At 38.4% G+C, this 25613-nt stretch overlaps 1 long non-coding RNA gene across 1 annotated transcript in view; it reads left to right on the top strand.

Annotated features, from left to right (window-relative positions):
• Positions 1 to 1622: 1622 nt before the first annotated feature.
• LOC122807552 overlaps positions 1623 to 25613 on the top strand; it is a 162998-nt gene continuing 139007 nt past the window's right edge. The window contains exon 1 of the long non-coding RNA XR_006365705.1: positions 1623 to 1723. This is a non-coding gene — a long non-coding RNA (uncharacterized LOC122807552). The remainder of the gene's footprint in view (positions 1724 to 25613) is intronic.

Here is a 25613-nt window from a genome sequence, read left to right as displayed (position 1 = left end):
ACACAACATTTGTTCCTTATGATTAGATTAGTTTGCACCATGGATACAAGATGCAACAAGATGATGGTCACAATTTAAACCACAAACAAAATGTATCATTAGATGCAGTTACTACATTTTCATACATGACCCTTTTCTGCAAAAGAAAATGAAGCAGTAAAAAGTAATAAATACGCATCCTTTAAAAAAAATGGGTATTGACACACGGCAGGTATTAACTTCAGTGAAGTTCAAAGCAAGTGAAATTTTAGGTCTTCTACCAGCCTATAAAAAAGGCCTTCTGGCTAGCAAGAGACTAAAAAATGCAAATAATAAACTCCTCATTGCAATGACTCCCCATCGAGGGCACCCACAACTGAGACTACATAACACAGGTGACATCAAGACCTTCAGGTATTACACATGCTGTAGCTGCTTATAAAGTAATGAATATTTATTTTGTGGATCAGAACAATTTAACTGCAGGATTAAGCTTGCATACTATGTACACATGTAATGATGTTCCAAACAGGTTTCCTTTACTATGCAACATGTTTAAAAGTTTAGTATCGCCAACACAGTGTAATGAACTTTCCAGGTTAACCTCCAGAAACATGTTTCCTCCAAATAAGCTTTCCAACAAGACCTGTAGATATATACTCCTGAGAAAACAGATGTTACGGTTTCAGAGAGATGGTCAGGATAAAACAGTAAATTAAAATAAGGAACGCTGTATCTAGCACAATGCACTTTACTTTTAAAGTTAAACCACCACGTTAGCAATGAAATCAAGCAGCTGTTATAAAGAAAATAGCAGATGAAACACTGAGTGACAAGTTCATTTGAAAGCTTTACCTTTTTTCCTTGAGCTGGGTTACTCTTTACAGTAACGTCAGAAAGGAATGCCAACCAAATCAGTGAAGCAAAACTGCCTAATGAAAAAAAAAGCACTCAGGCACAAGATGAATTGCTTGTCAGGCTGCAAAGGAGTACATGAGTGAAACCCTTTTCTGAGAATGCTTTTTCTTAACAACCTCTTTAAATGTACACATGGATCGAAGAGCATTTATGTGGCTTTTATTGAAGCTTCTTTTTCACGTTTCGCATAAAGTATTTGTCTACACTGGGGAGGTAAAGTTTACTTTTAAGAAAATGTAAAGTATAACCGCCGCCCCTTCTTCTCCTTGCCTTTTATAACTTGAAACTGTGTTTTTGCTCCTGCCAAACTCTGCATTACTGCCTCAAGTTCGTAGCTGGTACTGGGGCTTTTGTTTAGGGATAATTTGATTTCTATTAGGAGGGAGGAGCTGGGTGCTTCTGCAATGTAATGCAATCATTACCAGCAGCAACCCAGTGAACAGCTCACAGCAGTAACTATTAATACGCATTAACACACCTAGACAACCCCCCACATTGGGCACCCTGAAATAGTTTTCTGCATTATCACCCTACCTTGTCTCCAAAGTTTGGATCTACTCCAGTAGCGAGATCCAGAAGTTAAAGCAACATGTCTGTGAAACCCAGCTCCAGCTTCAGTTCCTAGGTAAGACAACTCAACTACAATAAACCGGCACCAAACCAGAGTAGTGAACAAGCCTTACCGAGCACGCCCCCACACTCTCTCAATTAGCATAATCCAGCCCCCTAAAGGGCAAAAAGTTATGCCACGCCCCGCGTCCTGGTTTCTGTTTTTCTGCTTGTGTTTTCCTTTGCTTATGGAGCCGAATCGTTTCCGGTACAACAGGTGCGGTAAGAGTGAGTGAGTGATGCAGTTTGTTACGACAAGGCAGTTGTTATACTTTTAAAACAGAAATGAATATACTGCTGTTAGTGTAAAGTTTCTTAGCTTAAGTAAGACCACCGGTCTGCCCTACTGTTAATGGAGTACGATATGTCTCACCTTTAAGGGTGTGTGGGAACGCACGAATGTCTAGACATATTTAGGAAAATGCTGTATTAAAGTGTGTCAAAAGATTTACAATTTCCGAAATAATAAATTCTACAATAAAAACTCCACTGTGGTAAAAAAAAAAATAGTGAATCTTAGTCTTTTAGTTTGGGAAGGCATGGTACCCCCCCCCCCCCCCCACACACACACACACACCATAGCCCAGGTTGGACCACTGCCAGAGGGTTACCACATGTATGGGTGGGAACATGAAAATGACAAACAATTTACAAAAAAAAAAAAAAAATAGGTTCTAGAACTGTTCTATAAGTGTTGAATCAAACTAGGCTAGTTTACTGAGGCAGAGCTATGATACACATACCACTCAGCCTCTAAGTGCAAGAAATCTGGACAAAAAACAAAATAATGGGGACAAAGGCACAAAATGATGGGGCAGATTTTAAATATCGCTGTTATAAACTTAGAAAGTTGCTAGAATAACACGTTTTGCATTAGCACACATTTTCTAAAGGATATGAAGTTTGAAACTCAAATGTATGTCATTATTTAGTGACTTCAATCCTCAATGAATTGCCAGAAAAACACAAAATTTATGAGGAACAGACCAAAACTATGAGGCAAAATTCTAAACATTCTGCGAAAATCTGGACTGTGGTTGAGGTATGATGATACAGGGTCATAGGAGGTTACTAGTCTAGCGGCCCTAGAGCATTTATAAGCCTAGTGTTGCCCCAATTGTCCTTGGTTAGATGGATGTACTTTACAGATCAGCACCAACTACCCCTGTCCATGAGAGACATGGGTGCCACCCTCGGGGTGAGTATGCGGTCACCCATCCGTTTGTCTAAGTTGAGCTTGAATAGGGTCATTGAGAAGCTGTGCTTCACATGAATAGGAAGTTTATTCCAGAGCAGCAGCAATCTCTGGGAGACATACCTTTCTCTCCAGCATGTTTTGTTAATGTAACTGGCAACTTTGAGATCCCTAGACCAAGTGACTGTGGTGCCATATGATTTGCGGATGTGCAGCATTTCCATCAGGTCGGGGTCTGAAACTGCCATGTAGGCCTGGCACAAATTGCCTCTTAGTAGCTTATATGATACAGAGTACAGTGACAAGGCTTTCATTCTATCCACATAGGTCATGGTTTGCAGGCCCTCATCAGACCCATCATAGAGTATTATGCCCTCTTTGGTATGTACCTGACCAAAAACATTGCAGCAACTGGGATTTCCACAAAGGTTCTTCACAAACAGACTACACTGGTAAACACAATATCTTATGCCGATTGCCTCAAATTTCTGTTTCTTTACTCAATATCATACAGACTTCTGAGCGGTGATCTTTGCCTGGCATACAAGGCATCTTTGGACCATTTTGATGAACCTTCTGCATATCCACAAAACAAACAGTAGCAGAACTACTAGATTACAAGATCTAAATTTTGCTTGTGCTATAAATAGGATATGTTGGAGATACAGATATGTTCCTCAGAGCATTCCCACTTTCTGGAACAGGCTCCCCATCCATGTAAAACAAAGTTCTTCCCTAACCATATTTAAGTGCAACTTGGACCAGTGGATGGATAATCAGAAATCCATCCCTTGTCAGGTGCCTATGTCTCTGATGGACAGAGGCAGTCAGTACATTTCTCCTATATAAAACAAATATGTGGGTCACATTTGGGTTGCATGGCTAGGCTTATAAGGACCCTAGTAGTCATTAGCCTAGTATACACCTATGATTTTCTGAGTTTGATTAGTGACTCAGGTGCCTGTAAGAGCTGGCCAAGGATGATGGGAGTGAGTGGCTGCTGCTGAGTTTTCTATCCTGGGGGGGGAGCTGTGGCTCAACAAAATGGTGACACCTAGCAGAAGCACTAGATATTACTTGGTGGAGTCCGAGGCAGCCCAGCCTGAGTTGTCATAGTGCACTAGACAAGGGGAATATGGCATGACCAAATGAGCCGCAGGAGTCTCACTTCCCCAGGAACATCTGGCTCCCTGTCCCTGGAATTAATGGGCCTATAGAGTAAAGGTAGATGAGCTCTCTGGTGATGTCTTGGGGTGAGCTAAAAATAAATAAATAAATAAATAAAGATACTGCTTATTTATTTACTGACATTTGATTACCGGGAAAGTCAGACTGGGTAGAAGCCCATTTTCAGTGGAGACCCAGGGAGAAAAGCTTCAAATTATTACAAAACATTTTAAGAACAATAATTTGACAACCTTCAAAAATAAAACCATCTGTAGTGTAAATAATTATAAAAAATTAGACATTAAATAAAAATATTGGTTAAGAATTGATACAAGTTATATGACAAACATTTAAATTTGGAGAAATTTTAGACAGATTGTAGAGAAATTAAAGGTAAGTTAGTCTAATACAAACAGGAATTGCAATATGAAGTGAGGGAAAAAGGGGCTTATGGTAAATTTAGAGAGAAAGTCAGGGGAGAGAATTATTAAGAAGCAAGGAAGTAAGTTAAGAAAGGAAAGTAAGGAGGTATAAGGAATGAAAAGGTACTTGTCCACATTTAGGGATATAGTTTATCCTGGTTTTGAGTAAGAACAGAGACAGATTTTAGCTAGGAAGTCTGTCAAAGTGGTTTTGAAAGATGTGTGGGAGATAGGGTATTGACCTGATGGATACAGGTAAGGAGTTCCAGGCCTTAGCAACCTTGTACAAGTACAGACAATGCCCAGCAGATTTGATAGGTTTGCAGACAGACAGTAGTTTTTGATCACTGGATCACAAAGACCAACTGGGAACATAGTTGAGTAGAATGGTTTCTAGTGCTAGACAGGTAGGTGGATGCAAGATAATTTTGTAGGTGGTAAGAAGCTGTGTATATGTTAGTTGATGAGGCAGTTCTAACCAGTTTAGGCTTTTTAGTGCTGTACAGTGGTGGGTTCTGAAGGAGGTATTTGCTGCAAATTTAGCAGCTTTGTTATAACATCATTCAAGTTTTCATTTTTGTGTTCAGGTTTTCATTTTTGTGAAGCCTGGAGGTTAGTGAGAATGGGAGTGCCATTAAGAAGTGTGGGGAGGAGATAAGTAGTGGCAAGTGTAGTTTTAGTTGTGTCAGTGAGAACGTTTTTGGCTCTGTAAAGCACCCCTAGTTTTTGATTATTTGTTTTCTTATGCGGTTTTGTATATCCTGGTCAAATGTAAGATTATCGTCCGTTATCACCCCTAATAATTTGCCATGAGAAGTGACTGCAATGGTTGTATTATCAAGAGAGATGACTTTAAATTTTGTTTTTTCATAAGAGAGGAATTTGGGGAAAAGAAGTAGTAGTTTGGTCCTTTTTGGATTGAGCAGGAGTTGTGAGTTGCAAAGCCATGTTTCAGCAGCCATTAAAGCTTCATGAGTAATTTTAAGGAGGTGTACCATGTTGTCAGATGTACAGATGAGTGGAATTATCTGCGTATTGTATATTGTATTAAGGTGACCTGTTGTGTGGATGTATAGAAGGTGCTGGTGAAAATGTTAAAGAGGAGGGGACAAAGGATAGAGCCTTGTAGCACACCGGTGGTGACTGGGAGGTAAGGAGAGAGGGTGGAGTGCCATTTTACTGACTGATACCTATTGGACAGGTAGCTTTTGAACAACAGAACTGGATCCTTACCAATTCCCCACACCAATACCACAATCCCACCACCTTACCTGACTCCCTCAGTGATCATCTCCCTACCACCATCTTAAGACAGTACTCCCATATTCCTAAACCCCACCTTATCAAAGACTATCGAAAACTATCAACTTTCAATTCATCCCAATTTAACTCCATTCTCCACAGCATAGATTGGTCCATTCTAAAACACCTCCCCCTAAATGATGCTGTAAGCACTTTCAATAACATCTTCATGAATACTCTAAACTCCTTAGCTCCCTCTAGGAAGATCAGAGTAAAATCAAACCATGCTCCCTGGCTCTCCAAAGAGACTAGATCCCTTATGAAACAAATAGATCATGCTTGGAAAACCTGGACTAAAACTAAACAACCACCTTTTCTTCAAAAATACAGGCAACTGAGGAACCTTGCAAAAAAAACATACAACTAATGACAAAAAGTTATACTATAGCTCTGCTCAACTTAACAACAAATCCAATCCTCAAAAATTTTGGTCATCTCTCAACAACATCCTCTGTTCTGGAAAGCCCTCTAATCCCTCCCCATACCCTAACTCTTCCTCTCAGGAAACAGCTACCCTCCTGAATAAACACTTTATCTCTTCCATCCAAAATCTGGTAACCTCTAAGCCAAACTCTACTTCGACACCCACCTCTCCAAGTCCCACTAACACAACTTTGTTTTTTTTTTGAGCCAGTTCCCATTACTTACATCAAATCTCTACTACTCAAGCTAAAACCTTGCTCTCCTTCCACTGACAATCTATCTCCTACATTCCTCAAACTTGCTGCTGACTCAATTGCCTATCCTGTATCTATACTAATTAATCAATCTATTCTGGAATCAACTGTCCCCACCCTTTGGAAATCTTTCTTCGCTATCCCTCTTCATAAAGGTGGAAGCTCCACTGACCCCTCAAACTACTGACCCATTGCCATTCTGTCCCCCCTCTCCAAGATATTGGAAAAATATATTCACTCACAGCTTCTCAATCACCTCCTCACACACCACTTACTTACCCCTACCCAACATGGATTTCGTCCTCACCACAGCACCACCACTGCCCTCCTCTCCTTCACTCATATCATTGCAGAGGCCCTAGACAACAATAAACTCATTTCCTGTCTCTTCCTAGATCTTTCCAAAGCCTTCGATACTGTCTCTCATCCTCTACTACTATCCAAACTCGCAAATCTCCACCTATCCCCTTCCGCACTTGCCTGGTTTAATAGTTACCTATCTGGCAGGGAACAATCTGTCAAATGGCTCTCATCCTCCTCACCTTTCCTTCCCATCTCCACTGGTGTTCCCCAAGGCTCCATCTTGGGACCCCTTTTGTTTAAGATCTTCACCAATGATCTTTACACCTCATGCAAAGAATCCTCCTTTATTCAGTATGCCGACGACTCCACACTTATATCCATCTCAAATAACATTCTTGAACTACACTCCCTGACCCAACGGGCCCTACTATCCACTGAACAATGGCTCTCTCACAGCCTATTGATCCTAAATCCCCAAAAGACCAAACTCCTACTTTTCCTTCCCCGTTCTCTTTCTCATCACAAAACCTCCTTTTTTATTACATCTTCTAACAATACAAATATCCAACCTGACACCCACACAAAACTCCTAGGGGTCATTATCGATGACAAACTCAAGTTCAACCTACACATATTCCAATGTATAAAAAAAAACAAACCAGAAACTAGGTCTGCTATATCGGAACAAAAAATTCCTAACCCCTGAATCTAGACTTACCCTGGGCCAGGCACTCCTCCTCCCCTCTTATACGCCCAGTTCTTACCAATATCCAGGCCTCCACTCTAAACAAACTGCAACAGACTTACCATAAAATAGCCAGATTCATTACTAACTCCCCATACAACTGACACCACTGCATTTCTTTAAACTCTCTTCAATGGCTTGAACTTCCCCAGTTTCTGCTATCTTATCAATTTCATATGCTACACTCTATTCTTTATAAACCCTCCTTCTGTCCATCTCTATCTTCCTTAGTCTCCATTTACACCCCATCCCGGACTCTCCGTACTTCTAACCAACAATTACTTGATATCTACCACCCAAAAAGGTCAGTAGGCAAACTACTCTACAAACACTCCCTTGCCCATGCTTGGAACAAGCTTCCACTTGACTTGCGTTCAATCTCCAACACCTCACACTTTAAAAATGAACTAAAAGCTTATTTTCTCAATTCAAGAACCTGCCCTTGCCATGACCCTACCTAGTCTTCTTTCCATTTATGTACCCTCAAAAGGACCATACTTATTACCTCATTACACCTCTCTCTCTAATGTGTCTACTATGCATTTGCACAATTTTATACAAACAAAAAATGTTCATTGTTGACCTATTGAACTATATCAATGTAAAATTGTTACTTAGCCTCTTTTTAATGCAACTTTAAATTTATGCATGTATCCCAACATATGTGAATCGTTTTGCTATAATTGCTATTATATCAATATTGTTTAAAATTGTACTTATTTTAAAATGTATTACTGGAGCTTTTCTCCTCAGGTCTCCACTGAAAATGGGTCACAAGCCCAGTTGGACAAACCCGGTTAACAAATGTCAAACAATAAATAAATAAATAAAATAAGGGTGGAATGAGAGAGACCTACTGAAGACATTTGAAGTAGAAGTTTGCTGTGACAAACTGTGTCAAAGCCTTTAGACAAGTCTATTAATAAGGAAGAAACTAGTTTGCTATTATCTCTAGCTTTATTAATAGTATCTGTATAGGTTAGAAGGGAAGGATGATAGCCATTTTGTGTAGGGGATAGGACTTCTTCCTGGAGGAGATAGTCTAGCAATTGTTTTTGAATACATTTTTCAAGTATTTTGGTGTGGAGAGATAAGATAGGTATAGGTCTAAAGTAATTGTCTGTTAAATTTCATCCTTTGTGCAGAGGGATGATGTGTGATTTTTTTCTAGAGAGAGGGAATGTGAGATTCCTGGATTGATCTATTTATAAGCATTGAGACAGGATAGGCAATGCCTTTGGCTGCTATATTTAGGTATTCATTTGGAAAGTCATCAGCTGAAGAAGGGCATGGTTTAAGTTTATTGAAGAGTAGTTTTATATACAATCTGGGCACAGGTTTGGAGGTGAAAGAGGATGTGATATGTGGTTGTTGGATGGGGTTAGGATTAGGTGTTGAGGAATCCTTCATTAGAGATGCTATATTGTCTATAAAATAAAAGAGTTGAACTACATTACAGTTTTGAGTGGTGAGATTTAAATTTTTAAGATTTCAGACTACACTGGTAAACACAATATCTTATGCCGATTGCCCTCAAATTTCTGTTTCTTTACTCAATATCATACAGACTTCAAGAGCGTGTGATCTTTGCCTGGCATACAAGGCATCTTTGGACCTCATTTTGATGAACCTTCTGCATATCCACAAAACAAACAACAGTAGAAAGCAGAACTACTAGATTACAAGATCTAAATTTTGCTTGTGCTATAAATAGGATATGTTGGAGATACAGATATGTTCCTCAGAGCATTCCCCACTTTCTGGAACAGGCTCCCCATCCATGTAAAACAAAGTTCTTCCCCTAACCATATTTATAACTTGGGACCAGTGGATGGATAATCAGAAATCCATCCCTTTGTCAGGTGCCTATGTCTCTGATGGACAGAGGCAGTCATACATTTCTCCTATATAAACAAATATGTGGGTCAGCATTTAGTTGTATGGCTAGGCCTTATAAGGACCCTAGTAGTCATTACAGCCTAGGTATACACCTAAATGATTTTCTGAGTTTGATTAGTGACTCAGGTGCCTGTAAGAGCTGGCACAAGGATGATGGGAGGAGTGGCTGCTGCTGAGTTTTCTATCCTGGGGAGCTGTGGCTCAACAAAATGGTGACACCTAGCAGAAGCACTCCAGATATTACTTGGTGGAGTCCGGGAGGCAGCCCAGCCTGAGTTGTCATAGTGCACTAGACAAGGGAATATGGCATGACCAAATGAGCCGCAGGAGTTCCTCACTTCCCCAGGAACATCTGGCTCCCCCTGTCCCTGGAATTAATGGGGCCTATAGAGTAAAGGTAGATGAGCTCTGGTGATGTCTTGGGGTGAGCTAAAATAAATAAATAAATAAATAAAGATACTGCTTATTTATTTACTGACATTTGATTACCGGGAAAGTCAGACTGGGTAGAAGCCCATTTTCAGTGGAGACCCAGGGAGAAAAGCTTCAAATTATTACAAAACATTTTAAGAACAATAATTTGACAACCTTCAAAAATAAAACCATCTGTAGTGTAAATAATTATAAAAAATTAGACATTAAATAAAAATATTGGTTAAGAATTGATACAAGTTATATGACAAACATTTAAATTTTAGAGAAATTTTAGAAAGTCTGTAGAGAAATTAAAGGTAAGTTAGTCTAATACAAACAGGAATTGCAATATGAAGCGAGGGAAAAACAGGCTTATGGTATATTTAGAGAGAAAGTCAGGGAAGAGAATTAGATAGAAGAAAGGAAGTAAGTTAAGAAAGGAGAGTAAGGAGGTATAAGGAATGAAAAGATACTTGTTCACATTTAGGGATATAATATATCCTGGTTTTGAGCAAGAACAGAGCCAGATTTTAGATAGGAAGTCTGTCAAAGTGGTTTTGAAAGATGTGTGGGAGATAGGGTATTGACCTGATGGATACAGGTAAGGAGTTCCTGTCATTAGCAACTTGGTATGAGTACAGACAATGCCCCGCAGATTTGATAGGTTTGCAGACAGACAGTAGTTTTCATCACTAGATCACAATGACTGACTAGGAACATAGTTGTGTAGAATGTATTTTAGTGCTGGACAGGCAGATGGATGGGGGATAATTTTATAGGTGGTAAGAAGCTCTGTATATGTTAGTTGATGTGACAGTTCTAACCGGTTTAGGCTTTTTAGTGCTATACAGTGGTGGGTTCTGAAGGAGGTATTTGCTGCAAATTTAGCAGCTTTGTTATAACATCATTCAAGTTTTCATTTTGTGTTCAGGTTTTCATTGTTGTGAAGCCTGGAGGTTAGTGAGAATGGGAGTACCATTAAGAACTGTGAGGAGGACTTAAGTGGTGGCAAGTGTAGTTTTAGTTGTGTCAGTGAGAAACATTTTGGCTCTGTAAAGAACCCCTAGTTTTTGATTATTTTTTTTCTTATGCGGTTTTGTATATCCTGGTCAAATGTACGATTATCGTCAGTTATCACCCCTAATAATTTGCCATGAGAAGTGACTGCAATGGTTGTATTATCAAGAGAGATGACTTTAAATTTTGTTTTTTCATAAGAGAGGAATTTGGGGAAAAGAAGTAGTAGTTTGGTCCTTTTTGGATTGAGCAGGAGTTGTGAGTTACAAAGCCATGTTTCAGCAGCCATTAAAGCTTCATGAGTAATTTTAAGGAGGTGTACCATGTTGTCAGATGTACAGATGAGTGGAATTATCTGCGTATTGTATATTGTATTAAGGTGACCTGTTGTGTGGATGTATAGAAGGTGCTGGTGAAAATGTTAAAGAGGAGGGGACAAAGGATAGAGCCTTGTAGCACACCGGTGGTGACTGGGAGGTAAGGAGAGAGGGTGGAGTGCCATTTTACTGACTGATACCTATTGGACAGGTAGCTTTTGAACAACAGAACTGGATCCTTACCAATTCACACCAATACCACAATCCCACCACCTTACCTGACTCCCTCAGTGATCATCTCCCTACCACCATCTTAAGACACTACTCCCATATTCCTAAACCCCACCTTATCAAAGACTATCGAAAACTATCGACTTTCAATTCATCCCAATTTAACTCCATTCTCCACAGCATAGATTGGTCCATTCTAAAACACCTCCCCCTAAACGATGCTGTAAGCACTTTAAATAACATCTTCATGAATACTCTAAACTCCTTAGCTCCCTCTAGGAAGATCAGAGTAAAATCAAACCATGCTCCCTGGCTCTCCAAAGAGACGAGATCCCTTATGAAACAAAGAGATCATGCTTGGAAAACCTGGACTAAAACTAAACAACCACCTTTTCTTCAAAAATACAGGCAACTGAGGAACCTTGCAAAAAAAACATACAACTAATGACAAAAAGTTATACTATAGCTCTGCTCAACTTAACAACAAATCCAATCCTCAAAAGTTTGGTCAACTCTCAACAACATCCTCTGTTCTGGAAAGGCCTCTAATCCCTCTCCATACCCTAACTCTTCCTCTCAGGAAACAGCTACCCTCCTGAATAAACACTTTATCTCTTCCATCCAAAATCTGGTAACCTCTAAGCCAAACTCTACTTCGACACCCACCTCTGCAAGTCCCACTAACACAACTTTGTTTTTTTTTTAGCCAGTTCCCATTACTTACATCAAATCTCTACTACTCAAGCTAAAACCTTGCTCTCCTTCCACTGACAATCTATCTCCTACATTCCTCAAACTTGCTGCTGACTCAATTGCCTATCCTGTATCTATACTAATTAATCAATCTATTCTGGAATCAACTGTCCCCACCCTTTGGAAATCTTTCTTCGCTATCCCTCTTCATAAAGGTGGAAGCTCCACTGACCCCTCAAACTACTGACCCATTGCCATTCTGTCCCCCCTCTCCAAGATATTGGAAAAATATATTCACTCACAGCTTCTCAATCACCTCCTCACACACCACTTACTTACCCCTACCCAACATGGATTCCGTCCTCACCACAGCACCACCACTGCCCTCCTCTCCTTCACTCATATCATTGCAGAGGCCCTAGACAACAATAAACTCATTTCCTGTCTCTTCCTAGATCTTTCCAAAGCCTTCGATACTGTCTCTCATCCTCTACTACTATCCAAACTCGCAAATCTCTACCTATCCCCTTCCGCACTTGCCTGGTTTAATAGTTACCTATCTGGCAGGGAACAATCTGTCAAATGGCTCTCACCCTCCTCACCTTTCCTTCCCATCTCCACTGGTGTTCCCCAAGGCTCCATCTTGGGACCCCTTTTGTTTAAGATCTTCACCAATGATCTTTACACCTCATGCAAAGAATCCTCCTTTATTCAGTATGCCGACGACTCCACACTTATATCCATCTCAAATAACATTCCTGAACTACACTCCCTGACCCAACGGGCCCTACTATCCACTGAACAATGGCTCTCTCACAGCCTATTGATCTTAAATCCCCAAAAGACCAAACTCCTACTTTTCCTTCCCCGTTCTCTTTCTTATCACAAAACCTCCCTTTTTATTACATCTTCTAACAATGCAAATATCCAACCTGACACCCACATAAAACTCCTAGGGGTCATTATCGATGACGAACTCAAGTTCAACCTACACATATTCCAATGTATAAAAAAAACAAACCAGAAACTAGGTCTGCTATATCGGAACAAAAAATTCCTAACCCCTGAATCTAGACTTACCCTGGGCCAGGCACTCCTCCCCTCTTATACGCCCCAGTTCTTACCAATATCCAGGCCTCCACTCTAAACAAACTGCAACAGACTTACCATAAAATAGCCAGATTCATTACTAACTCCCCATACAACTGACACCACTGCATTTCTTTAAACTCTCTTCAATGGCTTGAACTTCCCCAGTTTCTGCTATCTTATCAATTTCATATGCTACACTCTATTCTTTATAAACCCTCCTTCTGTCCATCTCTATCTTCCTTAGTCTCCATTTACATCCCATCCCGGACTCTCCGTACTTCTAACCAACAATTACTTGATATCTACCACCCAAAAAGGTCAGTAGGCAAACTACTCTACAAACACTCCCTTGCCCATGCTTGGAACAAGCTTCCACTTGACTTGTGTTCAATCTCCAACACCTCACACTTTAAAAATGAACTAAAAGCTTATTTTCTCAATTCAAGAACCTGCCCTTGCAATGACCCTACCTAGTCTTCTTTCCCTTTATGTACCCTCAAAAGGACCATACTTATTACCTCATTACACCTCTCTCTCTCTAATGTGTCTACTATGCATTTGCACAATTTTATACAAACAAAAAATGTTCATTGTTGACCTATTGAACTATATCAATGTAAAATTGTTACTTAGCCTCTTTTTAATGCAACTTTAAATGTATGTATCCCAACATATGTGAATCGTTTTGCTATAATTGCTATTATATCAATATTGTTTAAAATTGTACTTATTTTAAAATGTATTACTGGAGCTTTTCTCCTCAGGTCTCCACTGAAAATGGGTCACAAGCCCAGTTGGACAAACCCGGTTAACAAATGTCAAACAATAAATAAATAAATAAAATAAGGGTGGAATGAGAGAGACCTACTGAAGACATTTGAAGTAGAAGTTTGCTGTGACAAACTGTGTCAAAGCCTTTAGACAAGTCTATTAATAAGGAAGAAACTAGTTTGCTATTATCTCTAGCTTTATTAACAGTATCTGTATAGGTTAGAAGGGCAGTGCTAGTACTATGGGAAGGATGACAGCCATTTTGTGTAGGGGATAGGACTTCTTCCTGGAGGAGATAGTCTAGCAATTGTTTTTGAATACATTTTTCAAGTATTTTGGTGTGGAGAGATAAGATAGGTATAGGTCTAAAGTAATTGTCTGTTAAATTTCATCCTTTGTGCAGAGGGATGATGTGTGATTTTTTCTAGAGAGAGGGAATGTGAGATTCCTGGATTGATCTATTTATAAGCATTGAGACAGGATAGGCAATGCCTTTGGCTGCTATATTTAGGTATTCATTTGGAAAGTCATCAGCTGAAGAAGGGCATGGTTTAAGTTTATTTAAGAGTAGTTTTATATACAATCTGGACACAGGTTTGGAGGTGAAAGAGGATGTGATATGTGGTTGTTCAATGGGGTTAGGATTAGGTGTTGAGGAATCCTTCATTAGAGATGCTATATTGTCTATAAAATAAAAGAGTTGAACTACATTACAGTTTTGAGTGGTGAGTTATTGAGAGAGGGGTTTGAGTTGAATTTTTTGCCAGGATGTAAGATTTCTTAAATGGATGTCCAAAATGTTTTAGGATTGTATTTAGTAGTATTCTGAAAGTTATTACAGTATAGTTCTTTCTCTTCATTTATTTGCATTTTAGTATGATTGCAAAGCGTTCTGAAGTTTTCAAGATATTCAGGTGTTTTATATTTTTGGCCTTCTTTCCATGCTTTTTCTTGATCCTGTATTAGCATTCTACTCTTTTTGGATAACCAGATTGCATTATTTGCTTTTAGTCTCTTCCTTCTAGGAGGTGCAATGTTATTTAGGATATTTAAAGAATTGTATCAAATTCATTTATAGCATCATCTAAGGGGAGGGCTTTTAGGAAGTTCCAGTTAATAAATGATAGTGTAGTAATGAACGTGTCTGAATTAAACTTGAAAGGTTGTATGTTATTTTATAAAGATGCTGTTTAACTGCATGTATGAGATGTATGGTCATATAGATTGAGAGATTATCACTGAGAGAATCTTGCATTGTACCTATGGTGGAGTATTTGCTAGAGTCTGATACTAGGATCCAGTCTAATAGAGAATTTGATGTTTTGATAAAATGTGTGGGACTATTAATTAGTTATACAAGTTCATGCTAGATGTACAGGAGATAGAGTTTATGTCCAAGCAACTGGCATTCACATCACCTAGTAGTATTTTTTCCTGTGGAAATGTTATGCATATCCATCATAGGATATCTTCTAGTATAGCTATATTGTTGCCAGGAGGGATGTAAAGTACAGTAATACATATTTGTTTATAATTGTTTCTTTTGAGAAAAACAATAAGAAGCTCTGCTGAACTGAATTTTGGTATTGAACCACAACAATACCTCCACATTCCAGATCAGTGCAACAACAAAAGTCTCCAAATGTGGGAAAAAAATTAAATTTGTAAATAAAGCAGCCAAGCAGTAAAAAATCAATGCTTTATTCTAGCGTCTCGGTGTTACCACCTTCTGTAACACTGAGGCGCTAGAATAAAGCATTGATTTTTTACTGCTTGGCTGCTTTATTTACAAATTTCAATTTTTTTCCACATTTGAAGACTTTTGTTGTTGCATTGAATTTTGGTATCGGTTTGCTGTAAGGGAAAATGTGATAGGTGTTTGGAAATATTAAAGCAATACCATCACACTTCCTCTTTATACAGTCATTATGGATAATATTATAGCCAGGAGGTATAACTCCAGAGTTGTCCGTGCTAGGTTTAAGCCAAGCTTCAGTTACAGCGAGAACATCAGGTTTTTGTTGGGTAATCCAGGCATGTAGTTCAGCAGTGTTATTATTTAAGCTTCTAACATTTATTGCAGCAACAATTAGATCACCAGGGTTGGGGATTGGCTGTTGCTGGGTTAGAAAAGTGTGTTGTAGAGTATTATTTTTGTGTTCATTCTGATAGGTGGGGGCAGGATTAGGGTGTATATCTACTCCTAGAAGGATTTTAGTATATTGGGGAGTTATGCATACTTGTTTTGTGGAGGTGATTCTTGCACTTAATTTTGTTTTGGTCTGACTTAAAGTGCAGTTAATGAGTCTATATTTGGAATAAAGATGAGGAGCTGTCTCTTGTTCGTCTCTATTTCAAATAATAAGAAGGCTTGGGGTTTCATTCAGATGCTTTAATATATACAATCACATCAGGATGGATAGCAGCATCTTTAAATACGAACAAACTAACAAACAGAGCTTACATATATACATGTTCACATCTCAACAGCTAACTACAGAATGGCAGTCAGGCTCGCACGTGCTCAGTATTTATATATTTGTGCAAGCCCTTGGATAGCTTCCTAAAAGTATATACACATGCATATCGATCTACATCCTCCCTCTTAAAAAGAATGCCCTTTATGCAGAACAATAGCAGAGATAGGCATGCATTACTATGCACATCAGAAACAAACTACAGTGTTCATGTGCAGGTTGCTTCATATCTACTGCAAGGTTTAGAGATTCAACCATATTAACAGTTGGGACTAAAATTAGCAACAGGGACAGTCAGCAGTCCACAACTCGTATCAGGAACTTCTGTATTCGTCAATGGAACAGGAATGTCCTCTGGAATTGGAACACTGGATAACTCACTCTGAGATAAAAAGTCTTTCTCTCAGGCTATTTACTGTGGTATAGGCTCGGATACTGGTAGTAAATGCCTTTAATTCTACCTAAAGATCCCTTCTTCTGTTTTCACAATGTACAGTCTCATCTCTGGACAAATATTCTTCACGACACCAATCCGATTATAACCTTTGGATGTTTGCATCCTTACCACCTCTCCTTTTCGTAATGGAGTGAGTGGTCTGCTGGTCTTTTCATAGTAGGACTTCTGGGGTAAGCATTTCCTGAACAGATAGTTTTTCACTGATCTGCTGTTCTGACACATGGAACCAGCAATTGACTACTGACTGGTAATGTGGTTCTGGTTTGTCTCAACAGAAGTCTCTGAGTAGGTGAACCAAGATGTTTATCAGGAGGAATATTTCGGAGATTCAAGAGATTCAGCAAAACATCACTATTGAATCATTTTGACTTCTCTGAACTGATAGGCTTCTAAAATGTGTGCCATTGTCAAAAATAACTTTGTGTGGAATACCATGTACAGCAAAATGACACTTCATCTTAATAATGACTGTACTTGATGCTAGGTTAGGAAATAAGTCAATCTCGAACCAGTTTGGAGTAAGAGTCTACTAATACCAAATAACGTTGACCATGCCACTCAAAGATATCAGTGGCTACTGTCGACCAAGGTAGTTCTGGAATCTGGTTTACCTGAAGTGGTTCTCTCTGTTGATGAGGCTTTGTACTATTACATACTGAACAAGAAAAAAAGTGCTCTCTCAATGTCTTGTGACATAGAAGGCCAAAATACTATCTCTCTTGCCCTTCTTGTGGTAGATTCAGTTCCTGGGTAACCACGATGCAAGATAGTAATGTACTCTGATTGCAAGGACTTTGGAATAATGATTTTTGAACCTTTCATTATGATATCTTTGTCAGACAAAATCTCATATATGTATGGAAAATAAGTTTGCACTTCTTGAGGTAAATTAGATTGCTTTGACAGCCATCCTTGATTGATAAAGTGGTTGAGGTTTGTAAAACTGGATCTGTAGCTGTGTGATCTCTCAGCTCATCAAGACATGTGGAAGAAAAATTACGTACTTCCATTACTTCAAAATCATCAGTCGAATGAGAACCTTGATTGTCATTCTGTTTAGTCATATTTCTGGGTGATCTGGATAACATATCAGCAAGATAAAGAAGTTTGCCTTTCTTGTGGACAAGATTAAAATTGTACTTTTGCAATCTCAGCATCATACATTGCAGTCAGGCTGGGGCTGAATTCATAGGCTTTCTCAAGAGTGTGGCTAGTGGCTGGTGATTTGTTTCGATCTGGATAGGGCTACTATAAACGTAATCATGGAACTTCAAACATGCAAACACAATTGCCAAAATCTCTTTCTCATTCTGGGTGTACTGCTGTTCAGTCTGTGTAAAAGTTCTCGTTGCAGAGGCAGCAGGTTGATCCTCTTGTAGAATAATGGCACCAAGTCCAAATTTTGAAGCATCATAGGAAAGTGTTACTAGTTTGTGAACATCAAAGTGTCTGAACGTTGGCAGACGAGCAGTTCTCTGTCTCAGGACATCAAATGCTCTTTGGTGTTTCTCTAACCAGGACCAGGATACATCTTTACTTGTCAGCTCTGCGAATGGTGCTGAAAGTTGGCTCAAATCTGGAATGAACTTGCCTAGGTAGTTGACCGTGCCAAGAAAATGTTTCAGGGCTTGAACATTGTTTGGAGTTGGCATCTCAAGAATGGCTGTTTGCTTAGAAGGGTCTGGTCGTAAGCTTGTGCTTGTAAATAAATGATCAACATAAGGAACTTCTTGTAGTCTGAACTTGCATTTGTGTGGTTTGAGCTTAAGATTCATTTGATTTGCCCTTTCTAGAACTTTTCTGAGGTTTCTGTTTGGCTTCATTATGACCTCCTACTAGTATGTCGTTTACTATGATTGCACAAGGATACCCAGACAAAATTTGGTCCCTTGCATGCTGAAAGACTTCACCTGCCGAAGTTATCCCAAATGTCATTCTCAAAAATCTTTACCTGCCAGAGTACTGAAAGTAGTGAGCAATGAGGATTTTTGTCAAGCTGAATTTGTCAAAATGAACTCTTTGCATCTAAGACAGAAAAGTAGTGGCATTAGGTATCAAAGCTGCAACTTCTTCGACTGTGCACATTGGATGATGAGGTCTTTTTCTGGATCAGTATATATTCTGATGTCATCTGAGCTCTTCTTATGAGCTACTACCATGGAAGATGCACATTCTGTTGGAGTTTCCACTGGACAAATTACACCATTTCACACCATTCTATCTATTTTGACTCTGTCCTGCATGGCTATTGGAACTTTGTGTGCTGGCCTGGTAACTAGACTGACCTCTGGGTCTAACATCATGGAGTACAGAACTGGAAGTTTGCCTAGTTTGTCTTGGGAAAGATCAGCATAGGAGGAAAAAATGTGCTGGGCGAAATTAGAGTAGTAGTCTTTTAAGCTAACTTTGTGAACTTCCTTATTAAATGAGAGTAGTCCTATTTTCAAAGAGTCTAATAATGACTGGACGTGCCTCTTGAACACATAAAATAATAAGTCATAGCACCTTCCAGTAGAGTTACATGAAAGCACAACTGACCTTTCAGGTTGAATTTCTTCACTTTCATAAGCAACAAGTTTCGTACACTTGCCAAATCAAGCCTTTCACTTTTACATACATTCTCAAATGTTTCTGCAGACATAACATTGACTTGGAGCCTCTGTCAACTTTGAGCTCTGTGGGTTTGCCATTTATCCGAACATTACAAAATACTTCATTCTTGGCCCTTATATCTACTGCATTAACTGTTTCATGGTGAGTGATATTGCCATTGTCTAACTGATCAACTCATTTCTTAAAATGTTCCCTTTTAATGAAAGAGTGAAGGCCTTTTGATTTACAAAATCTTTTGAAATGATTCCATTTATTACATTTATGGCATTGTTGACCAAAAGCTAAGCACTGTTCCCTTTTAGACTCATGACTTCCACCACAGTTAGAACAGTTGGCAATGAAACTAGGTTGGGGCCCATGCTTTGAGTAGGCTAACTCACTCTTATGCTTCACTGAGACTGTGCGAAGTCTGGAATGTGCTAGAAAGTTCTGGGGGTTACCAGTGAGTGCTGCAGGGGTTACAGCTGCCATGTGCTTGGGCCTATTTCTTTTACGAATGTGCTACATACTATCAACATAAGCTTTATCACTGTGCCTTCTAAAGCTGCTGTCATTTGTAAGCTTTTCTGTGAGCTCGTATATCTGACAAATCTCAAGGGCCTTATTCAAAGTTAAATCACTGTCACAACGCAAAGTCTTTCTCACAACATCATCTCTTATACCACACACTAGTCAGCCTTTTGTCAGCTCATCCCTTAAGTCACCAAATCTGCATGGTTTAGCTTTATTTCTCAGGTCAGTTATATATGCTGCAAAAGTTTCACCAGGCTTTTGATCCCTTGTGTAAAATAAGTGCCTTTCCATAGTACCATTTGTGTGGGGGGTTACACATTTCTCTAAATTTACATTTTAAGCACTCTGGGTCCTCCCTTGATTCAGTCTGTACAACAGTATGATAGTTTTCCCCCTCTCCAGCATAAATAGCAGATGCATACACAAATGAGCATTCCCTTTCTATGGCTTCTGAGCCAGCTAAATTAGGAGGAATAAATCCCTTTGTATGGTCATCTTTGTCAGAAAATGCAGCCTGTATGAAAATGTACTCTTGCTCAAACACCCTCCAGTTCTCAGCAATATTACTGTCAAACACAAGTGCACTGGGTTTTCAAAATCCATCTGCCATGCCCACAAAGTATACACAGGTACACTGAAAGTATAGCCCTTTATAATTATGAATGAAGATATAGTGCTGTGAGCTTGTAACAACAGTCAAATGCACAATAAACTCTTCAAAATGCTTTACTTTGCAAAATATGCTCTGTAATGGCTGCACGCCTCAAAATATGCCTTGTAATGGCTGTACTTTGCAAAATAGCTTTACTGTAACTGCACAAACATATGAACACTTTCACTTATGAAAACTTGAATATCTTTGCTTAATATGAAAAAATATGAAAATACATATGCTATGGGAAAATGCTTTTCCCATTTATTTTAGTTGTTTCATGCAATTTGGATTTTATTTCAAAAATTTTCCCTAGTAATTCAAATATTTTTATGAATAACATACATATCGTTTATGTGAATATCATTTAGAACATTCTGTATGCCCCTTTCCATATTTTACGAATAAGAAATAGTGCTGAGCAAGATTTAACATTTAAATTAATTTCTGACCTGTTTTGCAAAGTTTTGCCCCTGTTTTAGATGACCCACTTGTCTACATTCCTCTAACCATAGCCAAATGCCTCTAATCATTTTGGCCAAGCCGTTTCAAGCTTCATGCCCCTTTGGTATGCCATTTCTGACTTCAGGCCCTTTTAGATATGGTACCATGTCCTTTTAGACATGCCACTCATGACACCATGTCACTTGTTCATCTCTATTACAAATAATAAGAAGGCTTGGGGTTTCGTTCAGATGCTTTAATATATACAATCACATCAGGATGGATAGCAGCATCTTTAAATACGAACAAACTAACAAACAGAGCTTACATATATACATGTTCACATCTCAACAGCTAACTACAAAATGGCAGTCAGGCTTGCACGTGCTCAGTATTTATACTCTAGTGCAAGCCCTTGGATAGCTTCTTAAAGGTATATACACATGCATATTGATCTACAGGGGCAATATTAAATAGGTTTGGTGTAATGTGTGGAAGTAGCAAGGAAGAAGGAAACATGAAGTTGCATGGTAGTAGGAGACTGAGTGACGGTGTATATTGAAAGCTTTTAGAGGATATGTAAGGAGAGAAGTATTTTCTAAAAAAGAATAGAGTTAGATTATCCCGGTATTTTCTCTAGTATGTAAGCAATAGAGGAATATGGAAGGATAAAGTATAAGGATATATTCAAAATAAGAAATGAGGGTTTATTTAGAAAAAAGTAAAAGATACAATGTAGAATAAATAGGTACTATTAGAGAGGCTAGTGAGTATGAATGGATATAGTGCAATGCAGTATTGGATGGAGAAAGTTAGTTGAGAATGGGATAAGAATTACACGGAGACGAAGTAGGACACAAGGAACAGAGGTGTGTGTGTGTAGAAGTTGTAAGGTCATTTGGGGTGAGATTTGGAATGAGAGTCACAAGTGAAAGTTATATATAAGAAGTAATATAGCTGGGAATTGGGGGTAGAGGAGCAAAGCCGAACCTAGCAGACCCCACCCTCAGGTCAAATTAAACTGAGACCAATCAGTTTATAGCCAGTACAAAGCAATTAATAGAGAGATGCCAAATTAAAACAGGTTTTCTTGTTATTTCCTGAGGCTAAATAATTGGTATATGCAGCATTATATACTGGTCAAAAAAAAGGGGATAGTGGCCACTTAGTAAGAGGTCCGTAGAGTGCAGAGACTATTTCACAGACCCTTTCATTCACAGAGCAGACATGTATTTCACTGATTAAGTTAATACACAGAAAGGTTCTTCATAATAAATGAGCTTACATTATTCATTGACAAAATTCTCAGTAAACTTATAGATGTAGGGCCTTGTGGCAGATCTCCCGCAGCATCGGGTCAGATGTAGTGACCGCAGGCTCTAAAATGAAAGAAAGAGAAAAACTCTACCAAACTGTAATATTATATTGAGGCAATACAGTTAGTAGTTATTATACGAAAAAAGAGATGGAGGAAGGACCACTATAAGTCAGAGCAGGAGAATGCACAGGAAGTATAAGAGTAGAGTGATGGTAAGAGATTATGAATGCAAGCTCAAAGTCTTTTTAGCAGGAAGTTTACTGCTAGAGGCCCACAGTAATACAGTGTAGATACACAGCTGTATCAAGCAAATTATCAGAACATGGCAATACACTGATAAGCACAATATAAAGTCATCACTTAGTAAACGTTCATGGGATTAACCAGTACATCACAACAGTGTGTTTTATACACACACACACACACACACACAATCATCAGCAACTCACATTACATAGAAATGTGTTAAAGGGAAACACCCTCAGCATGCATAAAGAGTATCCTATCTAAATGAAATTGTTATGACTATAACACACTACCAAAGTCTTCACTGTTCTGCACAGTCTTGGAACAAATAGAAATGTAATAACATACATGCCCTCTGAAGGAAGATAATGACCGAGTGTAAGAGGGGCAACACCGAGGTCTTATTTAGCAATACATTGTACTACAGTCACTATCTACCAGAGGTCAAATTAAACTGCTTAATTAAAAAAAAAAAAAAAACATTTTGCCAGGGTGCCATTTTGCAGCTGCTTGAGGTGGACTTGTTTTAGGGGATCTCCAATGAAGATGAGAAATAGGAATGCTACTTTTGAGATCTGTTTGTTAAAGCAGGTACTTTTGTGTTGCTGAAATGCTTTCAGTTGGTTTTAAATGTACAATGGCACATCCAAAGTGTAAATATGAGAATTAAATGAAATTGTTTGCTAACCCAGTGTTACAAAGAGACGCAGTAGAAGAAACTTGCATTTGATAAATGCTGCATATATTTACAGTTATGCATTGCTTATTTTTAGATTTCTTTTGTTTATATAGTAAATGCCAATGAGCCAAATGCCAGTTTTTAGGGATGACTGAGGCATTGCACTCCACAATATGTATATGCAAAATATAAAAATCAAGTTACTGATGTGACCCGATTAGCAACCAAAATATGAAAGAAATACACTGAATCACTGTACACCCAGGAAAGAGTACTAAGATAAATGTTAGTGAAACCTCTTTCAAGACACTTTAAACATATAGTAAGACGAGAAGCGACCTCACAGGACTGGAGGAATTCCAAATTAATTCAAATTCGAAGGAGTGGGAGGGGGACATAAAGAGTAATTAATTCAGACTAGTTAATTGATGTGCATTAAAGAAACGCTTCTGAAATTCCTTCTGAAAAAAAATTGTTCAGTATCCGAAGGCCAAAGTCTGCAGGACTCTAGAAATCATGGACTCACAACAGAAAGATCATTTCAGATTAATCTGATAGATTTTGAACTGGTAAAGAAAGCACTGAGGGACACGATGGCTATGAATATGGTTTATCTAAATTTTAATAAAAATAAAAATGCAGCAAACAAGGTGGCTAAACATATATATATATATATATATATATATATATATATATATATATATATATGGGATCCGTCAGTATGTTCGAAGTTTCACTACTTCGAACCCCACTTCACCGAGTCCACTTGTTCGAAGTAGTGAAACTTTGAACATTGACTTCAGCAGTCACACTACAGTGCGGAATGGGAATATTCCCTTTTTCTCGCTTTAGTGCGATATTGGAGTTGGTATATTTAAGTAGGGGGTGTGGGGGGCACACATGTTTTAGTATTTTTTTTTTTTTTTTTTTGGGTAGCCCAGGGAACTAGACTTCAGCGAAAGTGCACTTTCGTTTAAGTGGACTTTCGCTGAAGTGTAGGGTCTACTGCTCTATTTCGAAGAAATGTATTTTCGATGTAGAGCAGTAGACCCATATATATATATATATATATATATATATATATATATATATATTTTTTTTTTTTGTATATATAGTTATAATGTTATTTTATCTATATATGTATGCTTGGTTTGTGATATGCATGTATATATTTTTTAAGTAGATAGTATGATGTTGACTTTAAGAACTTTTTTGAATAATTTTTCAATTGATGAATTTATGTGTATAAATATAGAGGCAGTGAGGTGAGATGTTCTTGGTCTGAAGAAGCATCGTTGATGTGAAAGCACTAATCTGTACCTGTAATAAATATTTCTACTTTTAGCCACCTCGTTTGCTACATTTTTATTTTTATTTTACTAGTGTATTGTTGTGTAGTAGAGGTTCGCAGTGGCATTGTTGTTGTTTTTCGGAATATTTATTTGTGTTTCTGTGACATCACTGTGGATTATGGCTGAAAGTAGTCAAGTGGAACTGGATTATGTTCCTAAAACTGCAGAGAAGCTTGAAGCTTGTTTCAAGCCTTGAAAAGCTTATAAGAATGGACAGAAACCCGTTGCTTACATATGAGGTAACTTGTGAAGAAATTATTAGTGAACAAATGCAGTATGATGAATGTGTAGCTCTTAGATATACTATGGAGCTAGAAAATTACTTGGGTAAATATAAAAAACTCCAATGGCAAAGACTGCATTTCAAAGCATGTATTTTACATAAAGTCATTCCTAGCAGCTTGCGAGTGCTGAATATAACAGCCTCAGGGGTAACATCCAGAGCTTCTTAAACGCTGGCAGAAATTTAATATAGAAACAAGCATTAAATGCATGCAATTGCTCATAGACTTTCATAAACCTATGGAAGAGCAGCTGCTTCATGAAATACACTGTAAGCAAGTATTATTGAATGATATCCTGCCTGCTACTATTTCTGAAATAACTATGGACAATGTCTGTAACAATGTATACTCTTTTGAGCATCAACTAATAGTCACTAAAAAGAAAAAAATTAGATAGAGACATGAAAGACTTTGCTAATGGACATGTTTTTACATCGCCGAGAACTCTAATACATTTAGTAATGAAAACAACAGGCAGCATGTAGTATCCAAAGAAATGAGAGCTGTTCCTTTAACTGGGGATGTAATTGAGTTAGAAACTGTGGAATGTACCAACGGTATGCAGGCTGCAACATTGCCATCACACAGATCGAATGATCATATCTCTCATGGAGATGGATTAACTATGAGTGCAGTTTCTGTTAATACCAACATTTCTCAGTCTGTAGATATGCTAGCAGTGGATAAAGTGGTTAAAAGGAAAGAAAAAACAAGCACATCGAATCAGCAGGTTTTTTCTTCTCCACCCCTTCCAATTCAACAAGTAGAGTATGCCAAACATAACCGCTCAGTAAGCAGAGGAAGGAAACTGAAGTTACTATCGCGAG

Source organism: Protopterus annectens, chromosome 7.part1 (assembly GCF_019279795.1).
Source record: "Protopterus annectens isolate FY-2018-M chromosome 7.part1, PAN1.0, whole genome shotgun sequence".
Taxonomy (NCBI): Eukaryota; Metazoa; Chordata; order Ceratodontiformes; family Protopteridae; genus Protopterus; species Protopterus annectens.
Note: the sequence above shows the minus strand (reverse complement) of the source record. Positions and strands in the feature narration are given on the sequence as shown.